We start from the raw sequence: 19536 nt of genomic DNA, 5'->3' as shown, positions 1-19536 counted from the left end.
GGCACCCTGAGGGTGCATGTGGCCCCCTACATTTTGGGCTGGAATGCAGCCCCTGACCATGGTGTTGGGAAAGGTTGTGATGCCCAATCCTGCCTTGTCAGTCTGCAACATGTGACTGCAGCATCAGGGCAGGGCAGTGATAAGCCAGCCCATAGTAAAGAGAGCTGAACCTGACCCAGTGTTGGGTTTAGGAGCTATCTGCTTGCCGACATGCCCTGGGAGCACCACAGATGAGGGCTCCAATGGAGGGTCTCAGGAAACAGCAGGCTGAGATTCCAAAACAGGATGAATACAGAAAAATTTCACAGTCTCCAGGAGGACACTGACCACCCCCAAGTTTTAATCTGTTTTACCTATTCCATTTTCCATTACCCTCCTAATTTTTACTTCTTATGCAATTATATATACCCCCATTTAAATCCCTTTGAAATTTTTAAAAATATTTTTATTATTATTATTTATCAGATTTCTGCTTCAACTTGCTTTTCTATTATTCATTATACAATGTCTTCAAAGCTTTTGTTCTCCCTTCTTTAAAATTCTTCATCTCTCTCTCTCTTTTTTCCATTTTCTAACTTGTATTACTACATAGGTATTAGGTAGATAAACTCTTTTAGGACCGCAGTAGATAACTGATACTCCATAAATCACAGTGCCAGAGAGGTAGGTGCAAGATGAAGAAGCTGAGAAACCATTCACAATTAAAAGAACAAGAGATATCCCCTGAATTAATGATCAGTGAAATAGACATCAATATCCTACAAGATCAAAATTTCAAAAAAATAGTGATCTTATTATTGAAGGAAATTAAAGATAGTGTTTAGAGATATAAAATATGTTTAAAATGAAATGAAAGGTATAAAGAAGAGCCGAGTAGAATTAGTAAACCCATTGACTGAGATGAGGAATGATATAAAAGCATCACAAAGCTGACTAGACAATGCAGAGGAAAGAATTAGTGACTTAGAAGACAGGACAATAGAAAGCACACAATCAGAATAGCTACAAGAGAAACAATGAGAAACAAATGAAAAATGCATGAGATCTATGGGATATTAAAAGCATGCCAATCTTGGTATGATAGAAGTCCAAGAAGGGGAGGAAAGATCAAAGGTGATTGCAAAGCCGTTTGAAGAATTCATGACTGAGAACTTCCCAAACATAAAGAAGGAATCAGATACTCAGGTACAGTAAGCTCAGAGTGTCCAAAACAGGAAGAACACAAATATACCCACACCAAGACATATAATTAAGATGGCCAGAGCCAAGGATAAAGAAATGATCCTAAAGGCAGCAGGAAAATAGCAAAGAGTGAGATACAAGGGAATCCCCATAACTCTCCCAGCTAATTTCACTACACAAGTACTACAGGCCTGAAGGGAGTGGAAAGATATATTCAAAGGCCTGAGTGAAAAAAGATATACCCTAAGATACTTTAATAAGCAAGTCTATCCTTTTTGGTAGAAGGAGACATAAAGAATTTCACAGACAAGAAAATGCTTCAAGAGTTTAGCAACACTAGACCCATGCTAGAAGAAATATTGAAAAGTCTACTCTAAATAGAAGAGAAGCAGGATGCTTCAGAAATGTGAAATTCACAGCTGGAAACGTGATAACTCATGAATTACAAATAAAATATGCACAAAATTTTAAAATAAGATATCCAAATCATTGAGAGTCGGAGAGGGAAGCAGGAAAATAGAACATTTTTTTTTTAGTCTTTAAAAATTCTTTTGTTTTTGGTTAAATGGGATTGAGATCATGTTACTATCAGTTTAATAAAAGCAGTTATAATAATGGTCTAAAAGACTTATAATGAAGGGTGACAACAAGACTAAAACATATCAGGGAGTCACTAAAACAAAATAAAATTCATGAAAATACAAAGGAAAATGACCAAACCATAAAAGGAAGGTGATATGAACAAAGAGGAAATAACAAATCAACAGCAAAGATAAGGTAAAAATGGCAATAAACAGAAACCTATCATTGATTACTGTAAATGTTAATGGAATAAATGCTCCAGTAGAAAGTCAAAGAGTGGCATGCTGTATAATGAAGCACGAACCTTCAATATGCTGCATACAAGAGAACCACTTCAGATAGAAGGACACATATACATTGAGAGTGAAAGGATGGAACAGGGAATTACATTCAAATAGGAAATCCAAAAAAGCAGGTGTTACAGTACTGATTTCAGACAAAATATTCTTTAAAACAAAGGCCATAAAGAAAGATAAAAAAGGACTTTTTATAATGATTGAAGGAGTGATTAAAAAATGAGAATAGCCCACACGTTAATACATATGCATGAAAAAAAGGAGCACCTAAGTACATAAAATTATTACTTACAGATATAAAGGGGGATAGTGATGGGAATCTAATCATAGTTGGAGAACTCAACACTGCATTAACATCACTGGAAAGATCACTGAGACAGAAAATGAATAAGGCATCAGAGAAGGTAAATAATACAGTAGAAATATTACACTTGGTGGATATTTTCAGAGCATTGCAACCACAAAAAATAGAATATACAGCCTTTTCAAGTGCACATGGGGCATTTTCCAGGATTCATGATATACTTGGGCACAAAAGAAACCTCAGCAATTTTAAGAAGATAGAAATTATCTCAAGCATCTTTACAGACCACAAACCCATGAAGCTAGAAATCAACAACAGAGAAACAAAGGGGAACAAAAGGAAAACACGGAGATTAAAAAATATGTTAATAAAAAACCAATGGGTCAATGAAGAAATCATAGCTGAAATGAAAAATACTTTGAGACAGAAGAAAATGAAAGCAATACCACACATAATTTATGGGTCACATCAAAAGCAGTGCTCAGAGGGGTCTTTACAGCAATACAGGCCTTCCACAAAAAGAAGAACAATTTCAAAAAAAATTTAAACCACCAGCAGAATGCACTGGAAAAAGAAGAACAAAAAACAACAAAAGGCAGCAGAAAGAAGGAAATCATAAATATTGGGGAGGAAATAAATAAAATAGAGATTAAAAACACCATAGAAAAATGTCGACAAATCCAAAAGCTGGTTTTTCAAAAAAGTAAGTAAATTCAACAAATCTCTGTCCAAACTCGAAAAGAAGGAAAGAGAGAGACCACAAATTAGCAAAATAAGGAAGGAGAATAGAGAAATAACAACAAATAAAAAATACAGAATATCATATGAAAGTATTATTAAAAGTATATGGATAACCTAGACGAGATGGAAAAGTTTCTGGAAACATACTGTCCACCAACACTGAATCAAGAAGAAACTGACCCCTTGAACAAGGAGAGCACTAGAAATGAAATCAAAATAGCAATATGAAAGCTCCCTACAAATAAAACTCCAGGACAGGACGGATTCACTGCAGAATTCTACCAAACATACAAAGAAGAACTCATACCAGTCCTTCTCAAACTCTTCCAGAAGATTGAAAAGTAAGGAATACTCCCAAAGTCATTCTATGAAGCCACAATCACCCTGATACCACAACCAGGCAAAGACACTACCAAAAAAGAGGATTCTAGATCAATATCACTGATGAACACAGATGCAAAACTCCTCACAAAAATTGTAGCAAATAGAATCCAACAACACAGATGAAAGGTTATACATCATGACCAATTGGGGATTATGCCAGGGACACAGGGGTGGTTCAACATATGCAAATCAATCAGTGTAATACAGCACATCAACAAGAGAAAGGAACAAAACCACATGATCTTCTCAATAGATGCAGGAAAATTATTTGATAAAATTCAACACTCAAGTTTGATAAAAAATCTCACCAACATATCTCAGCATCATGAAAGCTAAAGATAAACCTACAGCCAGCATAGTACTGAATGGTGAGAAAATTAAACCTTCCCACCAAAATCTGAGACAAGACAAGGATGCACACTATCACCACTCCAACTCAATATAATCATGGAATTCCTAGCCACAGCAGTCAAACAAGAGAGAGAAGTAAAAGGGATGCAAATTGGAAAGGAAGAGGTAAAATTCTCACTATATGCAAATAATATGTTACTATATAGAGAAAACCCTGCAAGATCCAACCAAAAACTACTACAGCTGAACGGAGAATTCAGCAAGGTAGCAGTTTACAAGATTAAGGTTCAAAAATCAGTGGCATTTCTTTACGCTAACGATTCAGATAATGCTAAAGAGCTACAGTAAAAATGACAGCACTGTATTGGTAGGAAAACAGACATATAGGCCAGTGGAACATTATAGAGAGCCTAGAAATGAACCCACAAACTTTTAGTCAATTAATCTTTGACAAAGGAGGCAAGAAAATACAATGGAATTGAGACAGCCCCTTCAGGAAATGGTGTTGGGAAAACTGGACAGCAGCAGGAATATCAATGAAGCTAGAACACTCCCAATGAAGCTAGAACACCATACACAAAAATAAACTCAGAATGGGTCAAAGACTTAAACATAAGACAAGATACAAGAAACCTCCTAGAGGAAAATATAGGCAAAATGTTATCTAACTTACGTCTCCAAAATTTTCTTGCAGGTGAAATAAAAACAAGAATAAACATGTGAGACGTAATGAAACTTACAAGTTTCGGCACAGTTAGAAATCGGAAGTGAAACAAAAAGACCACCTACGGAATGGGAAAATAATTTGCATATGAAACCTATAAAGGCTTGATCTCCAAAGTATATAAGCAGTTCATCCAACTGAATAAGAAAAAATAAACAACATAATACAAAAATGGGCAGAAAACCTAAACAAGCGATTCTCCAAGGAAGACATACAAATGACCAAAAGACACATCAGAAAATGCTCAATATCTCTGATTATCAGAGAAATGCAAATCAAAACTACAGTGAGGTATCACCTCACACTACTCAGAATGGCCATCATTCAAAAATCCACAAATGACAAATGCTGGAGGAGCTGTGGATAAAAGGGAACAGTCCTTCACTGCTGGTGGCAATGCAGTATGGTGAAGCCACTGTGGAAAACAGGATGGAGATTCTTCAAAAGCCAAGGAATAGACTTATCATATGACACAGGAATCCCGCTCCTGGGCATAAATCCAGAAAAAACCCTATTGTAGGATGACACCTGCACCCCAATGTTCATAGCCAGCATTATTTACAATAGCCAAGATGTGGAAAAGTCCAAAATGTCCATCAACAGTTTATTGAATAAAGACGAGGTGGTATATTTATACAATGGAATGCTATTCAGGCTTATAAACTGACAGCATAATGCCATTATCAGCAACATGGATGCTCCTGGAGAAAATCAGTCTAAGTGAAGTAACCCATATATAGAAAGAGAAATACCATATGAGATGGCTCATCAGTGGAAACTAAAAACAAACAAAACAAAAAACAAAAAAAAAACAGAAATTCAAAACAGAAATAGACTCATAAATATAGAATACAATGTTTTGGTTGCCAAGGGGGCACGGGGCAGGGAGAGATAGACTGGGAATTCAAAATTGTAGAATTGATAAACAGGATTGTACTATATAGCACAGGGAAATATAGAAAACATCTTACGGCAGCTCACTGAGGAAAAAATGGGAAAACAAATGTGTTATGTTCATTGTAACTGAAAGATGGTGCTCTTCGCTGGAATTTGAGTCAACTTTGTAAAATGAATATAAACGAATAAAAAAAGTTAAAAATAGAAGAAAACATGATCCTAAATATTACAGGTGTAAATATAAATTAGAGAGCAAAAACACTATGCAAAAGAGTAGTAAAACACCAGATTTGTTTTATGTTTTCTTTTTAAGGTAAGCAAAATCAAAAAACCTCTAACCAGGTGCACCAAGAAGAAAAGAGAGATGCTCCAAAGAAATAAAATAAGAAATAAAAAGAGAAATAATAATTGTTACCTCAGATATACAAAAAAAGGATCATTTTGTCAACACATACATGCCAATAACCTGGACAACTTAGAAGAAATAGGCAAATGTCTAGAAAGAGACAGAGATAAGGAGAAACAAATAATTTGAACAAACTAATTACTAGAAGAAAGTTAGAATCTTCATTTAAAAAAATCGTTAAACATTAGTGCAGATATAAACAGCTGTCGTGGAGTACTGTACAAAAATACAAAACAGGACTTATACTGTTCAAACTATTCAAACATAGTGAAGATGTGGGAAACTCCCAAATTAATTCAATGAAGACTTCATCAATGTGATAGCAGAGCCAACAAAGTACAGGCAAAGAGAATTTCAAGCCAATATATTTGATTGATTTAGTTGCAAAAGTTCTACCAAATATCATTAGCAAACTGCATGCAACAATAGCTAAAATGAATCATGCACTATGATCAACTTGGATTTATTGCAGGGTCACAAGAGAGGTTCAACATACACAAATCAGTTTGATACACCAAATTAACAAAAGAAAAAGTGAAAATGATGTGGTCACCCCAATAAATCCATAAAAAGCATTTCAAAAATTCAACATTTATTCATTAAAACAACAACAACAGCAACAACAACAACAGCAACAACAACAACAACAACAACAACAGCAACAACAACAACAGAAACCTCTTACAAAAGTAGGATTCAGGAAATAAATCTCAACATAACTAAAGTCATTAATTACAGACCCACAGAAAATATAATATGTAAAAGTGAAAAACTGAAAGCCAAAATAAGAAATAAGACAAGGATGCCCACTCTCAAGATTTCTATTAAACACAGTATGGGATGCCCTAGCAACAACAATTGGAATAGAAAAAAATGTATTCAAATTGGATTGAATGTAGTACAACAGTCATTATTTTAGATGACATAATAATCTATATAGAGAACTCTAAAGATTCTCCACACCAGAACAACTAAAACTAATAAAGACATTTACCAATGTTGCATGATTCATGATTAATATAAAAAACTGTCACATTTCTTTAACAATGAAATATTCCATAATTTAAAAAACCATATGAAATCAGATGAAAAATGAAAAACCTATTAAAATCAAGATAAAAAATCATTAGGACACTGATAAAGAAAATTGAAGATGATGCAAGAAATGGAAAGAAATCTCAAGGTCCTAGCTTAGAGGAAATAATATTGCTATAATATACATACTACAGAAATGTGTACAGATATAAAGTGATTCAGATCGAAATACATGATATTTTCCATAGAAATAAAAACAGTCCTAAGATATGTAAGGAACTGCAAGAGAACCAGAACTGCAAAAGGAACAATGGGGGAAAAGAACAAAGTTGGAAGCATAACCCATAACCCTCCCAGATCTCAGACAATATTACAAAACTACAGTAATCAAAACAGCACAATACTGGAAAACAAACATCTATATCACTGGAACGGAACACAGAGGTAGAAATAAAACATCACACCCATGGTCAACTAAATAATGACAAAGGAAACAAAAATATACAATGCCTAAAAGACAGTCTTCAGCAAGTGATGTTGAGGCAATTAGACAGCTACATGTAAATCAATGAAATTTGAACACTCCCTCATACAGTACAAAAATAAACTCAAAATGATTTAATTATCTGAATCTAACACATGACACAATAAATCTCCTGGAAACTAACATAAGGAAAACAATAGATAAATTGTACTGAGATTTTCTTATCTCACTCTCCCAAGCTGAAAACAATAAAAGCAAAATAATCAAATTAGTCTGAATTAAAATTAAAAGCTTATACACAACAAAATAAACAGAATGAAAACATGAAATTCCAAATGGGAGAAAACATTTGGAAAAAATGCAATCAACAAGAGGCTAATTTCTAAAATACACACATCGTATATAAAACTCCATTTCAAAAATCTACAAACAACCCAGCCAGAAAATGAGCAGAAGACAATTCTCCAAAGAAGACACACAGATGACCAACAGGAACATAAAAACATGCTTATATTGCTAATCATTATACAAAGGCAAGACAAAAATAAAATAATGTTTTACCTCACACTAGTGAGAAGGGTTGTCATCAAAATGTCTACAAATAATAAAGACTGTGGAGGTTGTAGAGAATAAGGGACTCTCCAACGCTGTTGGTGGGAATGAAAATTAGTGCAACCACTTTGGAAACAGTACGGAAGTTCCTTTTAATAATAAAAATAGACCAATCTTATGACACAGTAATCCCACTCCTGGGCATATAAAACATAAAACCTGAAAACAACGAATCCTAGGGTAAAACAAAAGAAGTACACTTGACTTAATTTGATTTTTCATATGTCTCCTCTGGCAGGGGAAGCAGAAGCAAAATTAACAAAAGATGATTGTATCAGTCTAAACAGATTTACACTGCAGAAGAAATGATCAATAAAATGAACAGTCAACCAAGACAATGGGAGAAAATATATGCAAGTGATATTTTCCTGTCAAGTGTTAATATCCAAAATATATGGCAAACTCATACACCACAACAAAATAAAGACCAAACAATTCAATTAAAAAAAGTCCATAGGTACTGAATAGATAGATCTGAATCAATTTTCTGTAGAAAACATACAGTTTGCTAAATGACACATGAAAATATGTTCAGAGTTATAAATTATTAGGAAAGTCATAAACCAAAAATGAGACAACACCTCACACTTGTCAGAAGGCTCTCAACAAAAGGAAAAGAAATAGATATTGGTGAGATTGTGGAGAAAAGGGAACACCATGGAAACTGTTGATAGGAATGCAAAGTATTGATTCCATAACATATAAACATTAAATTTTCTTCATCCAGTTTTCTGTCAAGGGATGTTTGGTTCGTAGGCCCCTGTCTGAAGGCTCTAGAGAATAAGCCCATGGGCTGAACTAATAAACAAGCTGTGAGGAGTGTTACATATCCAGGCTGGAAAAGAAATGGCCTATTCAATGTATCCTGTATGGTTGGCTGGATAGCCTATGCTGGATAAGATACTCATAGGAGGAAAACGTAAGACAGGCAGAGCCGGCTGGATAAGAGATGGCCTACTTAATGAAGTTCTGTGATGAACTTTAAAACAATCCTTGATCATTTAACATCCTATGCTTACTGCAGGAGCATGGGGACATAAATAGCTTACGATTATTAACATTGTTATAACTTAGATGATATGTGAGGCATTGTGCATGATGTATATAAACCCTTTTCCTAAGAATCAATAAACAGAGAACTGCTTCGCTTATCTCCACACAGTGTTTGTGTGTATATTATATCGTGCCTCTGACAGGTTTAATTTAATTTGTTGGGAGTAACTTAAAAAGATGTTGCATTATATACAATACTCTTTCTGCACCTATTGAGATGATTATGTGAGTTTTATTTCTCATTCTATTAGTGTGGCATGTCATCTTTATTGATTTGAATATTTTGAAGTTTCCTTAAACCCAGGGATAAATCCCTTTACTCATGTATGTGTATGATACATTAAAAGTTTTATTGAATCCATTTTGCTTGTGTTTTCTTGAGAATTTTGGCTTATATGTTCATGAGGGTTATATTATATATATTGCATATAATGTCCTTTCTAGCATTTTATGCAAATATAGCTGGCATCATAAATCTAGTTTGGAAACTTTCACCCCATCAAATTCTTGGAAGATTTGGGGAAGAATTGGTGAAAAATTGTCTTCAAATATATGACAGAATATACCGGTAAAGACTTTTTGTAAATATTTTCTGGTTTCAGAGGTTTGGATTACTGATTTGCTCATACACAGTTTTGCTATATTTAACTTTCTAATTACTTCTTGATTCAGTATTGGAAGACATATTTCTGGGAATTTGTCTTTTGTTCTAGGTCATTCAAATTGTTATCTAGTGGTCATTTTTTATGATGCTATGCATCTCTACAACATCAGTGTTAATATCTTCTCTTCTATTTCAAATTTTATTTGTCTTTATTTTCTTAGCCAACCTAAACTTTTGTCCAGTTTAAGTTTAAAAGAATCACACTTAGGTATATTTTTTGTTATCTTTTCAATTATTTCTCTTGTTATTTGCCTTACTCTCATTCATTCAATTTTCTTCTTCATTCTTTCTGTTTTCTCCTAGGTTCTTGATGTGTAAAGTTAAGTAGCGTGAATCTTTGTATTACATTCATTAGTAAATATTATTTATTTATTTATTTATTTATTTATTTAATTTGTCTATTTATTTACTTATTTATTTTCTTATTTACTTATATATTCATTTATTTATCATTGAACTACTTCCATTTACAACGTGTCAATCTGTGGTGCATAACACAGTGACCCACTTCATGCATATGTTTGCATGCCTATTAAATTTAACTTCACGATATTTAACATACTGCCCTGTGTCATACAATAGACATTTTGAAAATATTTATTTTTATATATAGTGGATAACATTTATAAATCTACAGCTCCCAAATATATCCTATCCTTGACCATTTCGGCAGTTACCATAAGATTATTATGTAGATCTGCAAGTGTGTTTCATAGTTGTAGATGAAATCATAGTGTTCTCATCCAAATTTTTTTTTTAGGTTTCTCCATGTGTCATGCCATGTATAATTTTTCTTTCTCTTTCTGGCTTACTTCAATTAGAATGACACATTTTGGGAGATATATTTTGCTGCAAATGTCATTGTTTTATCAATTTTTATGGCAGAATATTATTCCATTTTGTAAATAAGGCATAAATTCTGTATACTGTCATCTGTTGATGGACATTTAGGGTGCTTCCATGTCATGGCTTTTGTATATAGCACTGCTAAGAACATTTGTGTGCAGGTGACATTTTGAATTAGGGTCCTCTTTTATATATACCCAGGAGTTGGATTGCTGGATAAGTTAAATATATTTTTATTCTTTTGAGGAATACCCATCCTGGTTACCACAATGACTTCAACAAACTACATTCCTACCAACAGTGTAAGAGGGTTCCATTTCATCATAGCTTCCCCAGCATTTATTGTTTTTGGACTTTTTATTGACGGCCATTGTGACTAATGTGTGGTGATAATTCATTATAGTTTTGAATTGCCCTTCTCTGATAATGAGAGTTAGCAATTTTTTTTCATATTTCTATGTGGCATTTGTATGTCTCTAATGGATAATGTATTGTTTAGGGCTTCTGTGCATTTTCAGATTGGGTTTCTTTTTTTTTGTATTATTATTAGGTTGTATGAACTCTATATTTTGGAAATTTAGCCTTTGTCAGTTGCATCATTTCTAAATATTTTCCTTAATCCTGTAGTTAGTCATTTTGCTTTGTTTATGGTTCCCTTTGCTGTGCAAAAGCTTATAAGTTTAATTAGGTCCAATTTTAATAATTTTGCTCTTACATCCATTACTTGGGTAGACTGTACTAGGAGATCATTGCTGAGATTTATCTCAGAGTGTTTTGCCTATGTTTTCTTCTTGGAGATTTACTCTGTCTTGCCTTACATTTAAGTATTCAAGCCATTTTGAGTTTATTCTTGTGTATGGAGCGAAGGAGTGTTCTAACTCCATTGCCCTGCTTGCTGCTATCCTGTTTTCCCAACACCAGTTGGTGAAGAGATGGTCTTTTCTCAGTCATATTCTTGGCTACTCTGTCAAAGATTAATTGAACATAGGCCTGTAGATTTATTCCTAGTCTCTCAATTCTGTTGCATTGGCCATATGTCTGTTTCTGTACCAATATCATGTCGTTTTCATTATTGTAGGTCTGCAATAGTGTATGGAGACCAGGAGGGTTATTCCTCCAGCCTCTTTCTTTGTCTTCAATATTGTTTGGAAAATTATAGATCTTTAGTGTATCTATATAATTCTTATGATCATTTGTTTCAGTCCTAAAAAGAAATGTTTTGAATAATTTGATAAAAACTGAGATTAAGTCTGTGGATTGCCTTGGGCAGTATGGCCATTTTAACAATATTATTTCTTCCATTACAAGACCATTGGTTATCTTTTCAATTCTTAAAATCCTTTTTGATTTCCTGAAACAATGATTTCCTGCTCTCCATGTATAAGTCATTCACCTACTTGGTCAGAGTTATTTTTAAGCATTTTATAGTTTTGGGTGCAGTTATAAAAGGGGTTGTTTCTATACTTTTTTTTTCCTGTTGATTCAATGGTAGTGTAATGAAATCTAATTGGTTTTTGTACATTACACTGGCTACCTTGCCCAATTCCTTTTTTACCCTAAGTATTTTTTGTGAAGCTTTTACAGTTTTCTATATATAGTGTCATATCTGCATATCATGACAGTTTTAACTCTTCTTTTACAGTCTGAATCATTTTATTTATTTTTCTTGCTTGATCGTTGTGGCTAGGAATTCCAAGACTATATTGAAATTGTGAGAATGTGCATCCTTGTATTGTCTCAGGTTTTTGTGGAAAGGGTTCCAGTTTTTCACCATTGAGTATTTGCTGGCTAAATATTTGTCATAAATAGCTTTCATTATGTTGAGATATGGTCCTTCTATGCCCACTGTGATAAGAACTTTTATCGCAAATAGGTGTTAAATTTTATCAAATGCTTTTTCTGCATCTACTGAGATGATCATATCATTTTTGTCTTCTCTTTTGTTGATATGGTGTATCACAATTGTTTGATTGATTTGCAAATGGTAAACCATCCTTGTGTTCCTGGGATGAACCTAAAGTGTAAATGGTGCATGATCTTTTTTTACATGCTGTTGGATTCTGTTTATTAATAATTTCTTAAGGACATTTACATCTATGTTTATCAATGATATTGGCCTATAGTTTTCTTTTTGGGGTAGTGTCTTTTTCTGCTTTTGGTATCACTTTGATATTGGCCTATGGTGTCAGTTTGGGAGTACTCTCTCCATATCAATCTTTTGGAAGAGATTGAGGAGGACTGGTATGGATTTTTCTTTGTATGTTTGATCAAATTCCCCAGTGAAGGTAATTGGGTCTGGATTTTGTTTGCAGAGAATTTTATTTTATTGATATTTCTATTCGATTTCTGGTGATCTGTCTGTTCAAATGGTTAATTTCTTCTTGATGCAATATTGGTGGGCTGAATGTTTCCAAGAACTTCTCCATTTCTTCCTGGTTGCCCAGTTTGTTTACATACAGTTGCTCATGGTAATTCCTTATGATATTTTGCAAATTTGTTGTACTCTTTGTATTTTCTCCATTTTCATTTCTTATATTATTTGTGTTCTCTCTCTTTTCTTGTTGGTGAGCCTGTACAGAGATTTGTCAATTTTGTTTACTATTTTAAAAAATAATTAGATTAATTTTTTTCTATTTTTTAATCTCTATTCCAAATCTTCCTTCCATGGTCTTTATTTTTTACATCATTCTGTTGACTTTTGGTTTTGTTTGCTCTTCTTTTCTTGATTAGTTTACATAGAATGTTAGATTATTTATTTGAAATTGTTCTTCTTCTTTGACGAAGGCCTTTTCGCTATGAACTTCCCTCTTAAGCCTGCTTTAAGTTTTCCATAGAATTTGTGCTGTGTTTTGTCATATTTCTCAAGATATTTTGTAATTTCTTCTTTTACTTCATCAACTCTCCCCCTTGTTTTAGTACCATGTTTTTTATTCTGGATGGTGTCATTTTTTCTCCCTGTTTTTCTGTTTCATGGTATTATACTCAGAAAAGATGCTTGAAATATTTTTTATCTTCTTAAATTTGTTGAGGCTTTTTCAGAGCCTGAGTTCATAATCTTTCCTAGAAGATGTTCCATGTGCACAGAAAAGAGTGCATATTCTGTTTTGGGGAGAATTACTGTTTTAAAAATATCAACCATCTCCAATTATTTTATAATGTCTTTTAGTATCTTTGTTCCCTTATTAATTTTCTGTGTGAAAGACCAGTCCAGTGATGTAATGGGGAGTTATAGTCTCCAACTCTGATTGTGTTCCCAGGGATTTCTGTCTTTTTATCTATTTGTATTTGCTTTCTATATTTAGGGGCTACTATATTGAGTGCATATACATTAATGAGTATAATACCCCCATTTTGCATTGTTCCTTTAATCATTATATCATGTCCTTGTTTATCTTTCTCTATGGCCTTTCTTGTAAAGTCTCTATTGTGTGAAGTCAGTACTGCTAGTCCTGCATTCTTCATATGTACATTTGAATGGAATATATTTTTCCATCTTCTGACATAAATTTGATGTGTGTTCCTCTCGCAAAAGTGGTTCTCTTGTATTCGTCATAATGTAGGGTCTTGTTATATTATCCCATCTGACAATATATATCTTTTGATTGAAGTACTAAATCCATTAACATTTGCGATAATTATTAATAGACTAGTGTTTATTTCCATTTTTAACTTCATTTTCCAGTTGATTGGTATTTCCTTTTTGTTCACTTCTTTTTCTTTTTGTGGCTTGATAAGTATTCTTTTATAATCTTGGTTTCTTTTTTGCTTTGTGAATTCATTGTAAGCTTTTGACTTATTATTACGTTGTTTTATATTTATATTGACCTATGATATTTCTGTTTATTTTAACTGATAAGAATATAACTCAAACCCATCCTGCAGAGAATAGAAACAAGAAGAAAACACTCTGTATTTTCATGTTTCAGTCGGTGACGCATAAAATTTTGACGACCTGTTTTACAACATCATATTTATTCTGTTGTAAGTCATTGTAGCTATTTCCTTTCTAATTATACCTTTCTCTTTTCTATAGCTTCCTGCTTGTTTTTTATTTAGAGTAGATCTTTCATTATTTCTTTTTCTCTTGCTTAATTCTTTTAGTATTTGCTTGTGTGGAAGCTATTTATCTCGCCTTCTACACTAAAAGGTAGCCTTGCTTGATAAAGTATCTTAGATTACAGCTATTTTCATTCAGGACTTTGAATATGACTTGCCACTGCCTTCTGCCTGTTGTATTTGTGCAGGAAATGTATTTACAAATACAATGTATTTAATTATATATATGTAAAGAAAACCTACAAATAAGTTAACAAATAAGGAGAAAACCTATACATTAAAAAACAGAAAATATTGATGAATGAAATTAAAACTGGTCCAAAGAAATGAAAAAAATCTCTTGTGTTAATAATGTGAAACAATGTGGTTGCAACAACCCTACTACCCAAAGCAATCTACATTTAGTGTGATTCATGTCAAAATACCCATGATATTTTTCCATTTAATAGAACAAATAATTTCAAAATTTATATGTAACCACAAAGATCATGAGTTGCCAAAATAATCTTCAAAAAGTGTATTAAATATAATGGTGTAAAGTTCTCTGACATTAAATAGTCCTACAAAGCTTTAGTATTTAAAACAACATGATACTGGCTCAAAAACAGACACCAATGAATTGAAGAGAATAGAGCAACCAAATATAATCCCTCACACCTATGATCTTTTAACCCATGATAAAGGAAGCAAGAGTATAAAATGAAGAAAAGACATTCTCCTCAATAATTAGTGCTGGGAGATTGAACATGTAAAAGATAGATTAGAATATTTCCTCACAATGTATACAATCCATGAGCACAGAATATCTTTGTATTTATTTTGTTTGCTTTTATTTCTTGCACCTGTAATTTATACATCTATGCTTAGATCTGTTATTTCACTTATCAAATTTATTTGTATTTTAATATTTTTGGTATTAATTTACACACAATTGTTTCCCTAATTTCTCTTTCTGATAATGTGTTTTTAGTATACATAAATGCAACGGATATTTGTATATTGATTTTGTATTCTGCAAGTTTACTAAGTTTGTTCATTATTTCTAACAGTCACTGGAGGAGTATATGGAGTTTTCTATCTATGCATAATTATGTCATCTGTAAAAATTTTACTGCATTTTTACAAGTTGGATGCCTTTTATAATTTTTCTTGACTACTTGTTCTGGCTAGGACATCTAGTACTGTAATTTAGGACTTCTGAAAATGAGCTACTTCTTCTTATTACTGGGCCAGATGAAAACATTACTGTATGTTAATATTGAACTTGATGTTAGTCATGGGTTTCCCATATATGGCTTTTATTATGTTTAGTTACATTCAATCTAGAGCAAATTTGTTAAGAATATTTTTATAAAAAAAGGTAATATCCAATCTGTGAATAATTTTCCTACATATTTTCAGATTGTTATTTTTGAATTCTTTGTTTTCTAATGGACGGTATCACATATATTCATTTACATATGTTAAGTAATATTTATGAATGAGGACTAAACCCAACTTAACTATAATTTCTAATACTTATAACGTGCAATAAATTCAGGTTGCTATTATTTATTTAGAATGGAATTTACAGATACTGAAGGAAAATTTTACATTGTAGCTTGAGGGTACATTTATTTATTTAAAAATTTTATCTCCTATTTTGAATTTGGCTTATGTTTAACGGAATTTATTTCTAAATAAGTATATAAGTATTGGTAGAACTGGATTTACTACAGTTTACTGATACAGAACATAGCTATTATTACAATTAGTGCACAAGACACTTGCCTTAAAATGCCGTATTATACTTACAATGACAAATGTTTCAGGACTGAGAAATATGTTGCTTCCTAAAATGCATTACCTGGTCTTTTCCACCCCAACCCACATACACTGTTATTTCTTTGTTTTTTGATTGTTTGTTTCCCCCTTAATGGAGGCACATTTATTGAACCCAGGATATTGTGCATAAGAGTATTAATCAACATCATTTTGGAACACATAACAGAAGCCCCAAGGGTATGTATTATATAGATGACAAGAAAATTTATTAGTTCTATGCACTGAGAAACCTCTGAGTGAAAGAATGACAAAAACAAACATTTGTAAATATACAATAAGATTGTCTCTCTTGTAATTTTAAAGTAGTATATTAAATTACATTTGTTTTACTTATAGCACTGAATTACAATTTAAAACAAAAATGCCACCCTTTGGGATTTCTTAAATTTTAATGATTATTTTAATCTAATTTCATTTCATAAATATTTATCATTTATTTATAAACATAAAAAATAAACATATTTATTCTTCACATGTTTTGAATATAGAGATACATTTTGTAAAGTACACAGATAAATAACTACTTCCATTTCCAAATCAAACTAAGTTTCACTTTAATTACAAATGATGATGAAATCATTATACCATTTCTTTACAGTTTTTACACAAATTTCACTTTAAATTCCAAAACTTTAAAATTACTATAGATATTTTGTGCATTATTTATACTCTGTTCACCAATCTGGTATAAATTTGTGTACAAAAGGATGGAGATTGGTTTTATTTCATAGACCCCAAAATTAAATTATTTAAAAAGATTTTGTGGGAATAAGATTTGCAGATAACACTATAAACATAAGCATCCTATATGTTTCATTTTAACTGGATGAATGAGAAGTAAACAGTGGCTGAATGTTACTCTTGGGTTGGTAGGAGATCAGTCGCTTTGTGATGTGACAGCTACTCAGGTTGAGAACCATTGTGATGGCCTAGCAGTTTATCTGTGCAAGACTGCCAAAGCTGCATTTGTAGCTGCAGTGCTCAAAATCATGCTGATTAGAAAAGTAGCTGTGGAAAAATTTATTTGAGATGGCACATGTTTCTTCAGAAATTCAAGATGTGTCTCGTAAAGATGAACAAACTGGTTCAGGAAACCCCGGTAGATCTCTATTGTGTGATCAAACATTCTCTGGGGACTTGGACTTGAGGTCTATGATTGAGGAAAATATTTTCCAGACTTTCTCTGAAGAATCCATGATAAAAAGACCATGTTACACACACTGTGTCTCTGAACCAGATGAAGATAATAATTTTCGTTCTCTGACATTTCCCAGAATACTCTGGAAAATGACTGGGAGTGACCAATTTAAATCCATCTGTTGGGATGATAATGGAACCTCTGTAGTGATTGATGAAGATGTCTTTAAGAAGGAAGTTTTGGAAAGAAAATCCCCTTTCACTATATTTGAAACTGGAAGTATGAAAAGTTTAGTTAGAGAGCTTAAGCTTTATGGGTTTAGTAAAGAGTGGCAGAATTTTCAAAGATCTGCTTGTCTAGCTGACATTCTGGCAGAAGAAAAATTAGTCTCTGTTTTAAGCAAGATATTCAGAAATATTAGTTACGACTTGGTAACTTATATATAAAAGTTTATTTTGTACATCAATCTATGGTAATATAAATGTAAAGCTAGATTTTGAAAATTGTATAGAACTACTAAGACTAAAATCCTTTATTTTTTCAAAAAAATGAGGACAGTGCCTTAAGTAGTCAAGATTATGAGAAACTTTGCTTGCAACTATGAATCACACCAGAAATCTAAATAAAGGTATTAAAGTTGCTTTAAAAATTGGAATTCACCGTTGCTGCAAATGTTAACTTCTTAAATTTGATGACTATAAAATTTAAATTTGTATTTTCCAAATAAGGAACTTCAAAATATCATCAGCATTGTTTATATTTTGATGATATTTTCTATGCACAGTAAACGTGAAATCTGAGGTTTTATTAGTTAGGCTTATTGTAGTCTTGTATTTTGGTTTAAAATATTACTAAAATTTTTCTCCTTTGGTTGTAGCTGCAATTCTATCATTATCCAAATTTTAAACGAGTCTGTCCCCAGCTTTTAGTGAGAATAAAAAGAAGAGTTGGGATTAAAAATGCCTCTCTGGTATCTTCATTGGATGAAGATTTCAAAAAGAAGCACTTTAAATCAGGTGGTAATGTGGATAATCTTAATTCTGGTTTTGTGGCTGACACTAGTGGAGAAAGTCCATTTTTATCTCCTGCAAATTTAAATATGAATCTAATAAGTAAGCCGCCTACTAGCCACATTATTGGTGATACAAATACCCCGATCAGAGGTGATTTTTCTCCTCCATCATCAATATCAGTTAGACCACGAGTGCAAATTGCAGTGGATCAACGTGCTATTTTAAGTCAGTTTACCACTGTCCACGGGCACTCTCAAAGCAGCTTCAATGAAGCAAATGACACTGTTGTGAACTTCATTACAACTACAACTTCTAATTCTCAATACAGCATCTTGTCTCCCATACAGAGCAATTGTTATGGACTGATGTTGGAGCCTTCTACTTTTCCAAATAGATATCACAACAAATCTGCCAGTGAAGGTCGTTTTTCTAAACTTCAACCAGGGAGCAACCCACGGTTTCCAGTGCCAGGGATAGCTGATACATCAACTACCTCTCTTTCAAAGCCAACTCATCAACCATCTTCAGTTTATCAACGTCATCCTAATTAAAACTGATCTACCAGAGGACTACCAGATTATGCAAGATAACAAAGATTAAAATTGATGTTGTCAAATGTCCACAAATATCTGCAAATTTCTTATTTGAACAATAAACATAGATTTGTACCTGTATTTTCCTTATTTGTTTTAAATGGAGTTAAAATTTAAATGTGAGACTAAGTAACCATTTAAGAAAAAAAATATTTGATTGATTTGATCATTTGATGGAACAATATGTAAGTAAATTTAAATAATTTCTTGTAAGGAAGAAGAGAAAATGGAAGAATTTGGAAAAAAACTAACACATGGAGAGAGACAAATGTACTAAATGGTTTCTGGTTCATCCTTGAAAGTATTAATAGTGTTAAGTTAGGATAGGTTGGAACAGAAGGTAAATGTAGG

At 32.6% G+C, this 19536-nt stretch overlaps 1 long non-coding RNA gene across 2 annotated transcripts in view; it reads left to right on the top strand.

Annotated features, from left to right (window-relative positions):
• LOC140694765 (uncharacterized) overlaps nt 1–19266 on the top strand; it is a 36677-nt gene extending 17411 nt beyond the window's left edge. For both annotated transcript variants that reach the window (XR_012070386.1, XR_012070387.1), the window contains exon 4: nt 18940–19266. This is a non-coding gene — a long non-coding RNA (uncharacterized lncRNA). The remainder of the gene's footprint in view (nt 1–18939) is intronic.
• Nucleotides 19267–19536: the final 270 nt, after the last annotated feature.

Source organism: Vicugna pacos, unplaced genomic scaffold (genome assembly GCF_048564905.1).
Source record: "Vicugna pacos unplaced genomic scaffold, VicPac4 scaffold_103, whole genome shotgun sequence".
In the NCBI taxonomy this organism is placed as follows: Eukaryota; Metazoa; Chordata; class Mammalia; order Artiodactyla; family Camelidae; genus Vicugna; species Vicugna pacos.
The sequence above is the reverse complement of the archived record's forward strand: the minus strand, read 5'-3'. Positions and strand labels throughout refer to the sequence as shown.